This window comes from Pleurodeles waltl, chromosome 4_1 (assembly GCF_031143425.1).
Source record: "Pleurodeles waltl isolate 20211129_DDA chromosome 4_1, aPleWal1.hap1.20221129, whole genome shotgun sequence".
NCBI lineage: Eukaryota > Metazoa > Chordata > Amphibia > Caudata > Salamandridae > Pleurodeles > Pleurodeles waltl.
The window spans coordinates 433644275-433661120 of record NC_090442.1 but is presented as its reverse complement, the minus strand read 5'-3'; the positions used below and the strand labels follow the sequence as shown (position 1 = coordinate 433661120).

The 16846-nt window shown below is 43.7% G+C and overlaps 1 protein-coding gene across 12 annotated transcripts in view; it reads left to right on the top strand.

Moving 5' to 3' along the window:
- CACNA2D1 (calcium voltage-gated channel auxiliary subunit alpha2delta 1) overlaps nucleotides 1–16846 on the top strand; it is a 1459114-nt gene that overhangs the window by 940665 nt on the left and 501603 nt on the right. The gene's annotated exons all lie outside the window — the stretch shown is intronic.

Here is a 16846-nt window from a genome sequence, read left to right as displayed (position 1 = left end):
CTGTTTTAGACCAAATTCTATGCCAGGTTAACAGTGCCCTTGTATGAATTATGTCTTCGACAAGAGGAAGTAGCAGTTCCTTGTGTACAATACATAATGATGTGGAACCAAGCAGAGCAAGTAATCTACACAAAAATATATTGTCCATTACTTGCAACCGTTGGATGTTTGCTAATCCCCATAGGGCAGAGCCATATGAAACACTACTAATTGTTTTACTTTTATAGATTTTTTACATCCTATTTACAGGCTTGCTACCTATTTTGGATGAGAACCGTAAAATGGTCTCTGTAGATCTTATGAATTTCGATTTCATAATTTCCAATTGTTGGTTCCAAAAACCTGAATTAGAAAAGTGTTGACCCAAGTCGGTAGGTGAAGCTATTCACCTCTTCAAGTTTTTGGCCTTTTGCTCTGTAAATTCTCTTCTTAGCCTTGTCGAAACCACAGGTCATTACAAAAGTCTTATCCAAATTTGGGCACACGTCCCTTCCCTCCATAAATTCTATAAAGGCCTCAATCGACTGCTGGAGACCTTTATTGGTCCGTGATAACAAGACCATGTCATCTGTGTACAAGAGGACTGGGACTGAGCGGTTACCAACTTTCAGTGTATCAGCAGACAATTGCTATAGGTGCGCATCCATCCCATTAATGTATAATGAAAAGAGAATTAGTGCAAAAACGCACCTCTGACAAATGCCGCTCCCTATCCTAAGGCCGGTCGTACATTCTCCATTTGTCCTGTAACATACCCTTGCTGTAAGAAGACCATACAGCTGTGCTAACAAAGTAACCATGTCTGCAGGCGTGCCCAGTTCAATTAATACTTTCCACATTTTAGCATGATTAACAAGATTGAAGGCACTACTAAGATCCATGAAGCACAGGAAAAGGTGGCCTCTTTAAGAAATTGTATATTTACTTGTTAGACGTGACAGCCTTCGGGTGGTCACCCCTAACTTTTTGCCTGCCTCCCTCCACTTTTTTGATACTGTTTTTGCTGGTTTTAAGACTCTGTGCACTTTACCACTGCTAACCAAAGCTAAAATGGATATGTCCTCTCCCTTTAAACATGGTAACATTGGATCATACCCAATTGGACTATTTAATTAACTTATAAGTCCCTAGTAGAGTGTACTATGTGTGCCCAGGGCCTATAGATTAAATGCTACTAGTGGGCCTGCAGCATTGATTATGTCACCCACTTAAGTAGCCCCTTAACCTTGTCTCAGGCCTGCAATTGCAAGGCCTGTGTGTGCAGTTTCACTGCCAATTCGACTTGGCATTTAAAAGTACTTGCCAAGCCTAACACCCCCTTTTTTCTACATATAAGACACCCCTAAGGTATGCCCTAGGTAACCCATAGGGCAGGGTGTTGTGTAGACAAAAGGCAGGACATGTACCTATGTGGTTTACATGTCCTGGTAGTGTAAAACTCCTAAATTTGTTTTTACACTGCTGTGAGGCCTGGTCCCTTCATTGGCTAACATTGGGACTGCCCTCATACATTGCTTGAGTGGTAGCTGCTGATCTGAAAGGAATAGGAAGGTCATATTTAGTATGGACAGAATGGTGATACAAAATCCTGCTGACTGATGAAGTTGGATTTAATATTAATATTTTAGAAATGCCACTTTTAGAAAGTGAGCACTTCTCTGCACTTAAATCTTTCTGTGCCTTACAATCCACGTCTGGCTGGGTTTCGTTGACAGCTTCTTGTGCATTCACTCAGACACACCACAAATACAGGATACTCAGCCTCACTTGCATACATCGGCATTTTGAATAGGTCTTCTGGGCTGGGAGGGTAGAGGCCCTGCTCTCACACAAAGGACTGCCACACCCCCTAATGGGACCCTGGAACACAGGATTAAACTGAAAGGTGACCTGGTGCACTTGTAAGCCACTCTTTGAAGTCTCCCCCTCTTCAAAGGTACATTTTGGTATATAAACAGGGCCCCTGCCTCTACCAACTCAGACACTTCCTGGAGAAGAAACTTGAACCAGAACCTGCATCCTGCAAGAACGGCTGCCTGGCTGCCCAAAGGACTCACCTGTCTGCTTTCTGTGAAGGACTGCTGCCTTGCTGTTGCCCTGCTGCCTTGCTGCTCTCTGGCTGTGGTGAAGAAGCACTCTCCAAGGTCTTGGATAGAGCTTGCCTCCTGTTCCCTGAAGTCTCAGGACCAAAAAGACTTCATCTCTACAAGAAGAACTCCTTGTGTGGTGAAATTTGACGCATAGCCTCCCAGAAACGACGCACAGCTTCCACCGCAGTGAAAACTGTACCGCACGCCAAACCGGAATTACGCAGCCTGCCATCGCAGCGAGAAGATGGACACAGCACCAGCGTAGCGACCAGAAATTCGACGCATGGCCCACTGGATTGACGCACAGCAAGCTGGAACGATGCAGCCCGACTTCCAGGGAGGAATCGACGCAGCGCCTGCTGTGCAGTAGAAAATTTGATGCAATGCCCACCGGATCGACACAGCTCCTGTGACTTACTCCTCCCAACTCAAGAAATCCATGCATCGTCCCCAGGGCATCCGAAAACCCAGCAACCCGAAGAGGATCCACAACCGAGCACCGGAAATCAACATACAGCCGTCCCTGCGTGAAAACTAAACGACGCATCACCGTGTGCGGCTCGGGAAATCGACGCACGCGCCTTTGTTTCCACACATCTCCTCCTCTGCTGTTCTATGCAGAGATTTTTCACGTGAACCAGGTACTTTGTGCTTGAAGGAGACTTTGTTTGTGTCAGGGAGACCAGATCCTCTGGGTCTGCGCACGTTCCCAACATGTCCACCACTAGACAGCTCCAAGACTCCGATAGATAAAATCACAGAGCCTGAGAGAGTCCAACCAGGGGATAGGGGGATTAGGATGGGAACAGCTGGGAAGGAGACCTGTAGGAAGCAAAAGGTTAAACCACACAATATCAAGATTATATAATATTGATTTTCACTAGATTATGATTCTAAGCATTGTCATACTGTAAGCATGGATAACTTAAGAAAGAACTAATAACTAGGCCTCAAGACGTCTGGGTACCTGGGAAGGAATCAAGAATGATTAATACTACTTCTCAATTAAACTTTTCATGAAATGTTACACATTGTCTAGGAATATAAGAACCTTCTAGAATTATGTTTTCAGAACAAACATGGTCTTTTTAAATGAGGACAAAAAGTAATCTGAACATTTCCTGGAACACAATAGGAATTGCATTAAGGACTTAATATGCACATATAATGTTTATCTTGAATTTTAACACCTAGTTTTAAATGCGGGAAATGAATCGCACACACTGCCGATTTCAACAAGGATATGTAAATGCCAAGAAATGGTCGCGCACAATTATTATCAAGGTTTAAATGCAAGGAATGAATTGCGCATCTTGCCGATTCTAATACCACCATGTAAATGCCAAGAAATAGTCGCGCACAATGATTGTCAAGGTTTAAATGCAAGGAATGAATTCCGCGTCTTGCCGATTCGAATGCCACCATGTAAATGCCAAGAAATGGTTGCGCACAATGATTATCAAAGTTTTAATGCAAGGAATGAATCGCGCGTCTTGCCGATTCGAATGCCATCATGCAAATGCCAAGAAATGGTAGCGCACAATGAGTATCAAGAGTTAAATGCACGGAATGAATCGCGCATCTTGCCAATTCGAATGCCACCATGTAAATGCCAAGAAATGGTAGCGCACAATGAGTATCAAGAGTTAAATGCACGGAATGAATTGCACGTCTTGCCGATTCGAATATCAACATGTAAATGCCAGAAACCACAAGCACATTCACACGCACAAGGAAAAATCTGCCAACATGAAAACTAGGCCCAAAAACTCGAATGCCTTTGAAAACGGGATCAGGGGCCCAGCCCGACCTCCGTCTTACCGCCCTGATGAAGGGCAAAGACCTGGCAGATCAAGGTAGGCCTCCAGAACAGGAGCTCAGGAAATTGCTGCTGCTCTGCACCGGGACCTCTGAATAGTGAGCACGAGGAGCTGGGCTGGCTCCCTTATATAGAGTCTGGCCCAGCCCACAAACCACACCCAGTCATGCTGCAGAGAAAGCTTCTAGAAGGCCCTGGAAAGGGACCACACCCTGACACACTCTGAAAGCCTGCAGCAATACATTGCAAATGGACACTATTTACAAGCACCTTGAATATAAGTCTTCAGGATTAAACTCTGCAATACAAAAGGTTAACCAACAGCATATCAACATAATGCATGAATTACGTTATCTCATAAGTGCTGGGTTTTTGCATTCCAGTCGCCCGTAGAGCGCGCAGTGCCCTAATGTTGACAGTTTGCTTTTAAAAAGACTTAAGACACTTTGGGGGTCATTCTAAGTCTGGCGGGCGGCGGAGGCCGCCCACCAGACTTCCCCCCTCCAAAATACCGCTCCGCGGTCGCAAGACCGCTGAGGGTATTTTGGCTTTTGCACTGGGCTGGCGGGCGACCGCCAAAAGGCCGCCCGCCAGCCCAGTGCAAAAACCCTTCCCACTAGGACGCCGGCTCAGAATTGAGCCGGCGGAGTGGGAATGTGCGACGGGTGCAGTGGCACCCGTCGCGTATTTCAGTGTCTGCAATGCAGACACTGAAATACAAAGTGGGGCCCTCTTACGGGGGCCCCTGCAGTGCCCATGCCATTGGCATGGGCACTGCAGGGGCCCCCAGGGGCCCCACGACAACCCATACCGCCATCCTGTTCCTGGCGGGAGAACCGCCAGGAACAGGATGGCGGTATGGGCTGTCAGAATCCCCCATGGGGGATTCCCAGGGCAGCGGAAAACCGGCGGGAGACCGCCGGTTTTCCACTTCTGACTGCGGCAAAACCGCCGCGGTCAGAATGCCCTGCGGGGCACCGCCAGCCTGTTGGCGGTGCTCCTGCCGACCCTGGCCCCGGCGGTAAGGAACCGCCGGGGTCAGAATCACCCCCTTTATATTGCATTTTAATCGTTTTGACCTGCATTTATCCAGATAAATAGTACATATTTTTCTAAACACTGTGTGGTGTATGTTTGTGGGGCTAGGTGGTGTTATTTTATGATTTATTGCACAAATACTTTACACATTGCCTTCTAGATTATGCCTGACTGCTCAGTGCCAAGCTACCAGAGGGTGGGCACAGGATAATTTGGATTGTATGTAACTTACCCTGACTAGAGTGAGGGTCCTTGCTTGGACAGGGAGTAACCTGACTGCCAACCAAAGACCCCATTTCTGACATTACTCACTAATAAATGGAGATCATTACACTGCTCCAGGGTCCCTACTTCAGTTCTAAAGCCTAGTCGTGTCTCTGTAAGCACTTGATTATCTGTACACCAAATCTCCTTCCTAAAGGTTTCACTGAGGAATCCAAGAGGGAAATAGGTCTATGGCGTTTGGCACCCCCCCCTATTACCTTTTTTGAAGATGGTGATTATTATACTTTCCGTCTGAGATCTTAAAATCAAACCATTGAGGCAGCCTTGTATACTTGCATTAGAATGGAGCCCCGCACATCAATATATGATTTAAAGGTATCTACAGCGACCCCATCTGGGCTAGGTGCCTTCTGTTTCACTTATAGTTCCACGGCAGCTCCTACTTCACCTAATGTAATACTTTTCAAAAAAAGTGGGCTGAGCTCAATTACTTCTGTCTTTAAGGTAGCAAGAGTCAAGTTATCAGGGTTAAAAATCCTACCATTGTGAATAAGCCAATCATCAGTTTGGACATGCAGAACAATTTCGGGGGGATTTGTGTATCTCAAAAAAGGCTAATTTATAGTTTTCCAAAACAAAGTAATATTTCTCAGAAAGGCTGCTCACTCCAATTCTTCCCACGTCTTTTCTCTCATCCTAGATTTCCTTTTCTCTAGTACTTGTTTATAATTAAGGTATTACTCAAGTATCTCTTCTCTGTTTCTGAGGTGGATTTGTAGGGTGTGTTTAAGCTCTTGTCTGGCTTTGGTACAATTATGACCAAACCACCCCATGTTTTACCCATCTTTTTGCCAGGATCTAGACTAAGCTTATGAAAAACAAGTAGGATTTCCCTGAGCTCTGACTCCATTCCGTACATATTGTTATTTATTTTTTATTCTCCCTATTATTTTTCTCCATAAAATCAGCTTTATTGATGACTGCTCACCTTATACTAATGCCCAGTTTTCCCACTGGCTATTGGGCACAATTACTTGCTGTGATTCTCACTGTACAGGCATATTATTTCTACCCTCTACTCTGGCAGATTCCTTGATATTCTCCTTAGTGTTGGTACTTATGTTCACTGTATCCACAGTAAACATTTGTTTGGGAGGGTCAATGCAGTTTAGGTTCCCATTTGAAGCTAAGCAGCCCACCGTAGAGAAATTCTGTTTACCCCATAAAATGGTTAGTTGATTCTTCAGTCAGAGTAATACGCTATTTAACTTCTCTAATTTTTGCCAAAAATGTTGATTCAGTATTATCTAATTTACTGTGTGCCCTCTTTAATAAGAGCTTTAAGCCCTTGTGGACTGGTTGATGAGCGAAAGGCTGGTCTAATGGCTTTGTTCCTTTACTTCCTGGGGTTTTTCTCACTTTTCTAGTATTGGATGACTTGGATGACTTGAATGAAGTTCCTAAATAGGCTTTTGCTGACTGCCTATATCTCTTGTTCTTAGGTGGATTCTGTGTTGCGGGTCAAGCGCCCTTAGTTTATGCGTATCCTGGTGTCTGATATGGTTGTAACAAAGCAGCTCCTGCTGCTCTCTGCTCTGGGTTTCAGTCTCCCCAGGCCATTAGGTGAATCCTGTCATAGTACGAGATGCTCTTATTCACAGTCATGTCTGCAATTTTTAGGTTGAGCCTAGGAAGCACGCATGCGCTGTCTGGAAGACCTGTTGTATTGAATAAAGGACTTTGTTCTTGCCTGCTGCTTATCATTGGTTTAGTCCAGTGTCTCTCTTCTTTTCTGCTGCCTAAGTGGTTAACGCAGCGATACATCACTTCAGTTTTTTCATAGAGGAGCACTACTCAACTACAGTTTCCTTTCACTTGCATTCTTCATCTATTGTTAGGGCAAACTCTTTTTTTTATTTTTATTGTTGCAGTCCCATCCCAACTACCATTTCTCGGTATTGCATTCCCCTGTTCCACTCCCCTCACCACACTTGTTGACAGCCTTGTTTTTTCATGCTGCGCTAATACTTAGTGAAAGGAACCCTCTTTGCATGCTAATAGAAATCCCAGAATGCAAATTAGTACTGCGTGGATAATGCCGATATGTAATGTTTTCTAAGCTATTAGATGATTTGTGAAGGCTTTCATTTTAAACTGGCAAGATGCTGCTTGCATTGCTCCCTCTTCATTGTGGGCCTCTTGAGGAAAACCCGCATCCCACAGTTCAGCACACATGCAGAAATGCTTCCTGTGCTGTTCTGCTCCCGTCCCCTCTAGCACACACTCACCCTTCCAGTGCACTAAAGATGTTTCCTGTGGTTGTTGTCGTACCGCACCCAGAATCAGTAACTTCCTCTTCTCAGAAAATTGCCTTGTTTTGGAGCGCAGTCCTGCAGTTTTGGGTTGAGAGTTTGCAGTCTTTCCTTTCAGGTTATTCCACCTTACAATACAGTATAGGAGGAGAGGTATTCTGTTCAGTCTTGCAGCAAAACACTGATGTGGGTACTTGTTTAGGAACATGGGCCCATATTTATACTTTTTGCCGCAAACCAGTGTCGGCGCTGGTTTGCATCAAAAATGTTACCGCTGGCTAACGCCACTCCTATGCCCCATGCGGGTGCCTTATTTAAGGAATGACGTTAGCCGGTGCTACGGACTGCTCAGAGTAAAAAAAAAAATTACTCAAACCAGACAGCACTGGCGTAGGGGAAAATGGGGGTTGTGCATAAAAAAATGATGCAAGTCAGGTCTGAGGCAAAAATCATGCTTCAAACCGGACTTGCGCCACTTTTTTCACACAACCCCCATTGAAATGACTCCTGTCTTAGCAAAGACAGGAGTCATGCCCCCCTTGCCCAATGGCCATGCCCAGGGGACTCCTATGCCCTGGGCATGGTCATTGGGCACAGTGGCATGTGGGGGGGGGGGCAAATTAGGCCCCCCATGCCACTTAAAAAAATAAAATAAAATACTTACCTCAACTTACCTGTACTTACCTGGGATGGGTCCCTCCATCCATGGGTGTCCTCCAGGGGTGGGCGGGGGTGGCTGGGAAGGGCACCTCTGGACTCTTTCCATGGTCAGAGACCATGGAAGTGAGCCCACAGGTCCCTTAACGCCTGCCATCACCCAGGCGTTAAAAAACGGCGCTCATCAGGCTGTGTGCAGTTTTTTAAGGCCCACTCCCTCCTGTGTGTCAAAATAATGCAGGAGTATAAATAAGGCGCACAGGCCTTAAAGTCATTTTTTGGGCGGGAACGCCTACCTTGCATGTCATTGACGCACTGCAGTTTCCCACATCCCAAAAATTACGCACACAGAGGAATTTTGACATCTGCGGGCTCGGGATTCAAAGTTTAAATATGGTGCCCAGTTTGCACCGAATGTGCGTCAAAACTTTTATAGTATAAATATGTCCCATGTTTTCCTAATACCTTTGATACCGCATATGAAACACAACTTTGGACTACCCCAGAAAGAGCCATTTTAATGGACTCCCTTTGGTGCCCTCAATTCTATATGACCGTTTGTGTTTTAGGAGCTGATATTTTTATTTTTGGTTGTTGAGAAGCGTATGGACTGAGTATAGTTGTTTTGGGGACCTCTTGATATTAAAAGCCATCCTCTGGATCCTTAACCCAGGCGCACATTAAAGAAAGACCAGTCTCTGGCTCTATCGTGAAATGCAAGCAAAGCATGGAAGCTTCCATGCTATATCCAATCATGCACAATTTAAAAAGCTTTAATTTTTGAGAGTGGCTGTACCTCTTTATGACAGTGTGTGCAGCTGCACAGTGACGTCAATACATCAGTGAACCACCCACATGAGACAGGTATGCAGTATGATTGCTTTGAATATTCATGCTTTTGGTATGAAGACCAAGCATGATTATTAGTCCACTTAGGGCTGAACAATTGATTGTTCGAATGATTTTGATGTGTTCTGTAGGGTGGAGGCTCAGTGTATTTTGGACAGTTTTCAGAAATAGGACCTACCTATTGTGTAACTCTCTTCTCCCTGGATTTGGCGAATAGCTTGGTTTACTGACCACCACTGCCTGTGCCTACTTCTTCATCAATCTTTAAACTGCATGTTTCTGCATTGCTTTATTGCACATCAGAATAACGTCTGTATCATTGCGATCATGCCTCTTCACACAGTAGCTTTTTAGGACCTCTTCACGATATTTGCTTTTCTTTTTCATTTCCCCAAGTAAGCCTGCTTGTAGCAGAGCCTCTGGACGGTTACAGACATTGTATTACCTCAAGAGATTTCTGCAATGATCGAATGAGTCCCTTCCATCTTCGCCTCACTTCTATATTTGCCTCTTTTTGTTATTTATCCAAAGTTGGTATATGGACGACTTATGTGACCTTCATTCCCCAGTGACCGTTCATTTTGACTGCCTACCTGCAGGTGTGTAAACTGCTTTACATTTTATTCATGATGTTGAGGAAGGGATCGCTGCAGACTGTGTTGCTTACATCCCCTGGACATTGACTGGTAAGGCTCATTAACACCACACATTAGTCATACAACACATTCTCACTGGATCTGATGTCCTCCTTTCGCACATTTGAGCAGGGGCAGTGTATCAACATGCTGCAATGTAATGCTTCAGAGCTAGCCATCGCCATCCAAGTAATACAGTAAACCTGTGCCTTAGAACTCTAACAGTAGCACATTGTTGATCACAACATAACACTAGGTTGAGCGGGAACCCCAAAACAATAACCTTTCACACATTCAGTGTCTTTTTAAGCTGCCTCATGGCTGGAACTTTTGTTTTACAGCTAGTAGTAGTTTGTGTTTTAAGGGCCTTGTTTATAATATTATTTTAATAGGTCTACTAGGCCTGAAAATGTGTAATGCACTACTCCATCTAGGAGCTGAATATATGGTTGCACTGCATTGCTTTCTGCCATTCTCTTTCACTTGGTTATGCCCTCTAGGGGCTGACTATATGGTTAAATAACCATGTTTCTTCCAAATGCTAATTTTATTGTGGTGCCCTATAGGTGCTGTTCTGATCATTACAGTCTAATGCCAAGTGTATGAAGGAATGCACAAACACAAAGTTTATTTCTAATAAAGCTTTTTATTGGGCTTACATGATGAATTTTTATGTTTTATTGATCTCTCCTTTTTGTAATTATGACCATGATTCATGCCAATGTAACATCCTTATTACACTATGACTGTTTGAACACTCTTGATATGTTTTGGGTGACCATTCTAAGGGGACACCATTGGTTGCACAATGTCAACTATGGTATGTTCTATGTGCCAATGTAATTAACTGCATGGCTGAATACTTATAAGGTCCCAAAGGTGAGACCTATTGGCTATACCAATGCGTGTTTACATTTGCAGTTGTTCACTATAATAAAGCCGGTGGCAATATTGCAGTGCGTTGGGTGAAGCAGCACCCATCGCACTTTTTTTTACTGTCTGCCAACCAGACAGTGAAAAGTGCGACGGGGCTGGCCCTGGGGGCACCCTGCACTGCCCATGCCAAGTGAATAGGGAATGAAGGGCCCCCATGGGGCCCCAGTCACCCCATCTCTGCCAGCTTTTACATGGCGGTGCAGCCGCCATGTAAAAGCCAGTGGAGACGGGGGACTTGTCATCCCCAGGGAAGCGCTGCCCTTGCAGATTGAGACTGCCGGCACTGCCAAGCCATCGGTCGGCGAATATATGTTGGTTCTGGTAGTCCAACCATGGCACTTTTGCCACGGTCTTTATGTGTAGGCGGGACCGTGGCATTGGCGGCGGTCCGACCGCCACCGCAAGTCTGGCGGTCCAAGGTCCCCAGACTCGTAATGAGGGGCTTGGAGTCTGCAACCTCTATCATGGAAAACATGGCAAGGTGCAACTGGCAAGTGGTCTTTGTGTGTTTCTCCCTGACAGTGAGATAAAGGGTTGAATGGATGGGATATTTCTGTCATGATGAAGGGGGGAGCTGTTATCTACCACACTTGCACATCGAAAAGTCTCTGCATCAGCACACTTACAAAAGGTTTCACACTATTCTTTGTATCCCGAGACAAACTTGTGCCAGGGCAGGGAGGAAAGAAATTCCAGAAACCTCTTGGGGGAGGAGGCTAGAAGCTTCTTCCACTTCAGAGTGGGCAGGAGGTATTAATACCAAACTCATCAGATCACTTCTGGACCTGTGGACCCTAGCCAGAAAGAATACTGTCCAGTTGGGAAGTCTGCCCCGCTGAACTAAGACTGCTTTGCTGCTCAAGGCCTGCTGTTGCTGCACCAGAACTCTTTTGCACTTCGGCTGCCATAAGTTGCCCTTCTGAATCCAACCTGCCTGTGTGGACCCAGAACTCCAACGAATTTCCAAGGGTCAGTCGACTGGTCCCATGTTCGAGCCCCAGGGACACAACAGACTTTTATCACATTGACGCATCTCGATGCAGCACAATACTGCCTGCCATCAGCTCTTGCCCACTGTGATACAGTTCATCCTCCATGCCTTATTGTAGTTCATGTGCTGGATAAATACTTTTACATATTGCCTATTAGTTAAGCATGACTGCTTTTGTGCCAAGCTACCATAGGATAAAGCAAAGGATATTTTTTTGATTTACTTGTGTTTCCTCCTGACAAGAGCTGTGGTTGCTTCTTGAGTAGGATTTCACCCCCAATCCCCTTAGCCAGTAACCCAATTTCTTACAGTACCAAATGGAACAAAGTGGGGGATTATACCCAGAAAACTATATCTCAGCTAAAGGGTGTATTAAATATGTGTAATTTATATTTTATTTGAAGGCTAAGAGTTGAGGTAGTTTTGTCAGATATTATAGCCTAATTTCAAACAGCCCCATTTTGTGGTAAGAAAGGCTATCTTGCCATGTAACTCATCAAGGATTTAATTCTGCACTGTATCCCAATGGATGTTCCTAAGAGAGGTGTTGATCCTTATTTACTGATTATGGCTATCTATTAAGAGTCAGTCTTAAATTATGGCTCATGAATATCACGGTTGCATTATTAAATTTAGGATTTTCTGGAAATTGGAATTACTTTGCGGTATGTATGTCTTACTGAAAACACTACATTTGTTGATAAGAAGTCAAGTTTCTGTAAGATTCATATAACAGATGATACACTGTTTTCCTGTGATTTAACAAGGGCAGTATCCCCTTATTGTGAATTTTGCTCTCTGGTACGTCGCCTGGGTCTCGATGCAAGACAAATTCAATCAAATTAAAGAAACTGCAGCCATAGCAAGAGACACGGTATCATTCAGATCTAACACGTGACTTAAGATAAAAATGCTGTAATTTTGTGCAACATTGTTGCATCACTTTTTCAAAAACATATGTTGCATATGTGTGTAATAGTTTTTTTCAAATTATAGTAATCTGAGTTAATTTGTGCATAAATATAAATAATGCCAATCAGCAATGTCAAATCTATCATCGCAAGAACGGTTTATCTTTTGATTTATTTGTAGCTATTTTTGATACGTAGTCACTTATCAGAGGTACTAGAAAACTAAGCCCACACTCAAGCTTAAAGAGTGACGGTCAGAAAGTGTGTAGGAACATAAATTCCCAAGAACATGAACAGAGAAATAAGGTAGAATAATGAAATGCAATGTTCACTAGGTTTTATGCATGCTTATATTTAGAAATCAAGCATTTCAATAAACGTTAATGTGATACAAGATTTTAGAGAATCACAATAGTAATTTTCAATGGCAACTAGAAAATGTTAGCGATAGGAATACACATAAAATGAGGTATATTGGTTGGGCAGTAATTTATGGTGACTCGATCTAGAATTGAGCTCATAATGGAACATGAAGGGCTTGAAAATAGAACTGAAAAATTGCACATTTGATCAGACGTACTCATGTTATATGTACAATGCCTCCTTAGCTTTTTTTGTGAGTAGAAAGATTTGCAAAGCCTAGAGTGTGGTCCTTGCATTCTGCTTATTTTGGCATTTAAACCTTTTAAGATTACTCTCTAGACACAAAAGAAGACGATAATGGTGGAAGACCACCCTGCTCTTGCTCCTCTGTGGAGGTAATGCTTATTTTTTTATTTAGATATTTTTATTGGGTGCTTGCCACACATTTTAATGCACAGACCGACCTCAGTAACAACTGTTTGAATATAAGTCCATGCCAACATTAACACAAAAAAATGTAGTGTCCATCTGTTTACCAATTTATGGGCAAGTTAGTAGACTTACATATCAGCATCAAAGCTTGATATAATTAGAAAGTAATTCCTGTGCCCGCTAAATGGAGCTTGGCTATCAGTTTTTATTAGGAGCTCACGCTCCGTCCCTTTGGAGGATTTCTGCACTGTTTAGGATTCATCGAGCAGAATCTGAGCTGGCTCTAATGATGTCTGCATTACTAATGTGATTTACTCAGCCAAACGTGGACCATTGTGTCTTAAGGTCTAGCTTGTCGTACCAGCTGCGATTCAGGAAGTGTTTCCACAATTTAATTATGGACTTTCGGGGTCAGGCCCTTCATCCAACCTTTGACGGTGGAACCTCAACAGAATAACCTAGAAGTATTGTATAAGGTGTGAGTAATTATTTGAGGTCACTTTCTGCCCTATTGTGTGAACCGTTTCTTTCCAGCATACATTGATCAGGGGACAGTTCCAAGAAAAGTGAATACAATTGGCAGGATCTTACAGACATCTGCTACATTACCAATATGAAAGCTCATTCCGAGGGTATCAATAAAGTTAACCTATAGTTAGGTACCAAGGAAAGCAGTATGCTAGGAACAACAAGCATAATACGCACCTACAAGAGGAAAAAAGAAACATAGCTTAGAAACAAACCTCCTGAAGAAAATCGTGTGTATAGCAATAACAAAAATACAATCAAGACAAGAAGAGCTATATGTACCAACTGTCACTAGAGACAGAATCGCAAAGAGGAAACAAGGGAATCACAATGCAAGTGTGCGTAGAGTATGATTAAAGATGGGTGTATCTTGAAGTGTTGCGACATTACAAAGCATAGAATACTAGCCTGATATAGTGTCTTCAGGACATTCTGGAAGTATTCATATCCACCAAATCACCTTGTGAAAATACAGCAATAAAAAGGTAAATGTTTCTTCACAATAGTTTGGTGCGAAGCCAAAAAGATCCAGGAGGGGCCGTATTACAGGGCTTGTGCACTTGCTTTGTGCAACCTTGGGGCACTGTGGTATTGCAGAAGAAACCTCAGACACTTGTGCACCCTCTTCTAACATATTGGTAGCACAGGTAAACATATAGTGCCATTGCTACTTTAAGAGGGCAGTCCCTCATTTGCATGGGGCGTGGCCACATGCAAATGAGGGAATCACTGACTCTGCACCCACTCCGTATTACCGATGTGATCGAAGAGGCAAACATGCATTTAGGAGGGACACTGAATGTGCGCCAGAAAACAGTGGCACTCTTGTAGTGCATTCCATGTGGGCAACCCTCTTAAGGTATGATTAGGGGTTCTATGCCCCCTGCAGACATATGCAGCCTCTCACTGCACCCTACCTACTGCAAGAGGATCTATAATCCCTCTTGAAAATGCAGATGGGTTTCCATCTGCACTGCAAAACACAGACCAGCTTTGAAACAGTGGCACCATATTTCACCTAAAGGTATGGTCTCCAGAACAGCACAGGTTTGTGGTTGCACTGAAGTCTGCACATTCATCACATTAGGGCACATTTTCCCTGTTCATGCCCAACACATCTGTTTAAAGTTGCACCGTAGCTCAAAGAAAGAAAATGCCCGCCTTCTGTAATACAGAATTACGTGTCAAAAGATAGTGTCAGGATTCTGCAGTCAACGTATAGCTGCTGCAGGAAGACATGTTCTTCCTGAGAGATTTCTCTTCCCACAACCCCAAAACCCTTCATGTTGCTCTAACTGCCTGCATGAGATACAGGATTCCAGGATAAGTAAGAAACCAGAGGTGTCACATAGATGAGTGACTTGAGCACCACTCACATTATGACAGATCAACAGATTACCAATGATGGGAGATGAGAAAGGGGTAGTATTGCAAGTTGGATCAGAATATGGTATCCCATGACAAGTATATCTAATATATTTTTATTCCAAACATCTCAGAACTGTTCTCACATCACGAATGAGCCAATATGGAAGAATTCCTCAACTGTTCTAGACCAGTGTGGTCAAGACTGACTTTTACCGCTTTGTTGGGATTTGGGGCTAGGGCCACATTGTTGGCAAGACAAATTGCTGACAAGTAGATTTGTGTCTGTCCAGCTCGTCTAGCCTTAGACAGAAGAACCCAGTGTGTGCAGTGACTATTTACATAAGCTGATTTGGCTTGGACATTTGGTCAGCCAGGATTGCATTGAGCTCCTCTTAAGCTATTTTATCTCTTTAAATATGGAGATAAGAAACTAGGCTCACCAGATCCAGCTAGTGGATTGTGAAGTAGAAATATCTTTCAAAATTAGAAATCTTTTTTCTGTTATACTGTATGATGAGTAGTTAGAGTGAGGGTATTCTGGGGTTGTGGGGTGGAGCAATAGTGTATGAACAAGGGAGGGGGAGATGCCAAATATATCCTTTAATGTAGTGGCTCTCTTGACAGGGTTAAAAACCTAATAAGGGGGTCAGGGCTTCTATTGCGTACTGCAACACAATCTGCATGTCTCAATAAATATAGGCCCTTTTTCCTTCATGATATTCCAGTATGATCCACCTGCTGAAGTTTTAAGGAGGATGTGACCTTTATCACACCTTGATTGCACTATTTATAATTACTATTGCTCTGCAAAGCATGTTTCTACAGGGTCACAATTTGCCAGGGCCCTTCTAATCAGGTGCTAAGTGGTACATGTTTGAGCTGAAATCAAAGAGAGCACGCCATGCTATTCTTTGGTACATTCCCCTACCCAAACCTTTTAACATGAAATATCCCTTCAGAGGAAGCAGCAGCATAACAGCCTCCTCCCCCCCACACACTAAACCTGCACAAGTAGCATTACTGCATGCTTTTTTCACCCACAACATAGGTACATCATTGCCAACAGCAATATATGCTTACCTCGCAGACAGAACTGGTATAGGCATCAGAAAGCCAAGCCTTTGGGTTTCCTGACCTCAAAAGTGTATGCAGGCCAATATGAGGGGCAAGGGTCTGCCATGGGAACATTCTGGCCCTAAATTGTCTGTCTGGGGTAAGGCAAGTACAGACGTCTGCTTAGAAATCTCCAACAAAGTATGCAGATGGGACAGTGGGGTTAGATGGCAGCTCAGAGTGTTGAGTCAATGGCCTTCTGCTGACACCACTGTCATCCCTCTGACTGCTTCTGTCATCTGCAGGCAATCCAATCCCTTAGACCTTTTTCTTCTGGCCCCCAAGAGACCCTCAGCCAGTTGTTAAGCCCATCATCACTGATTGTCTGATAGATTTCAGAGGGCATGAGTTGGCCCTTACATTATGTAATTACCCAGGTCATCTGTACCCTCTTCTAGCTCTTATAGGTGCTGAGCCAAAGTTAAAAGATCCCAGGCTCGACTTTCTATGACTATAAGTTATTTCAGAGCCACCATCAGAGATTCTCTGCTGGCCCAAAGGCATCCTCAGCCAGTCCTTGGACAATTCTCAGGGACTTGCAAATCAGCTATCAAAAATCCTCATTTGCCAGTTAACATT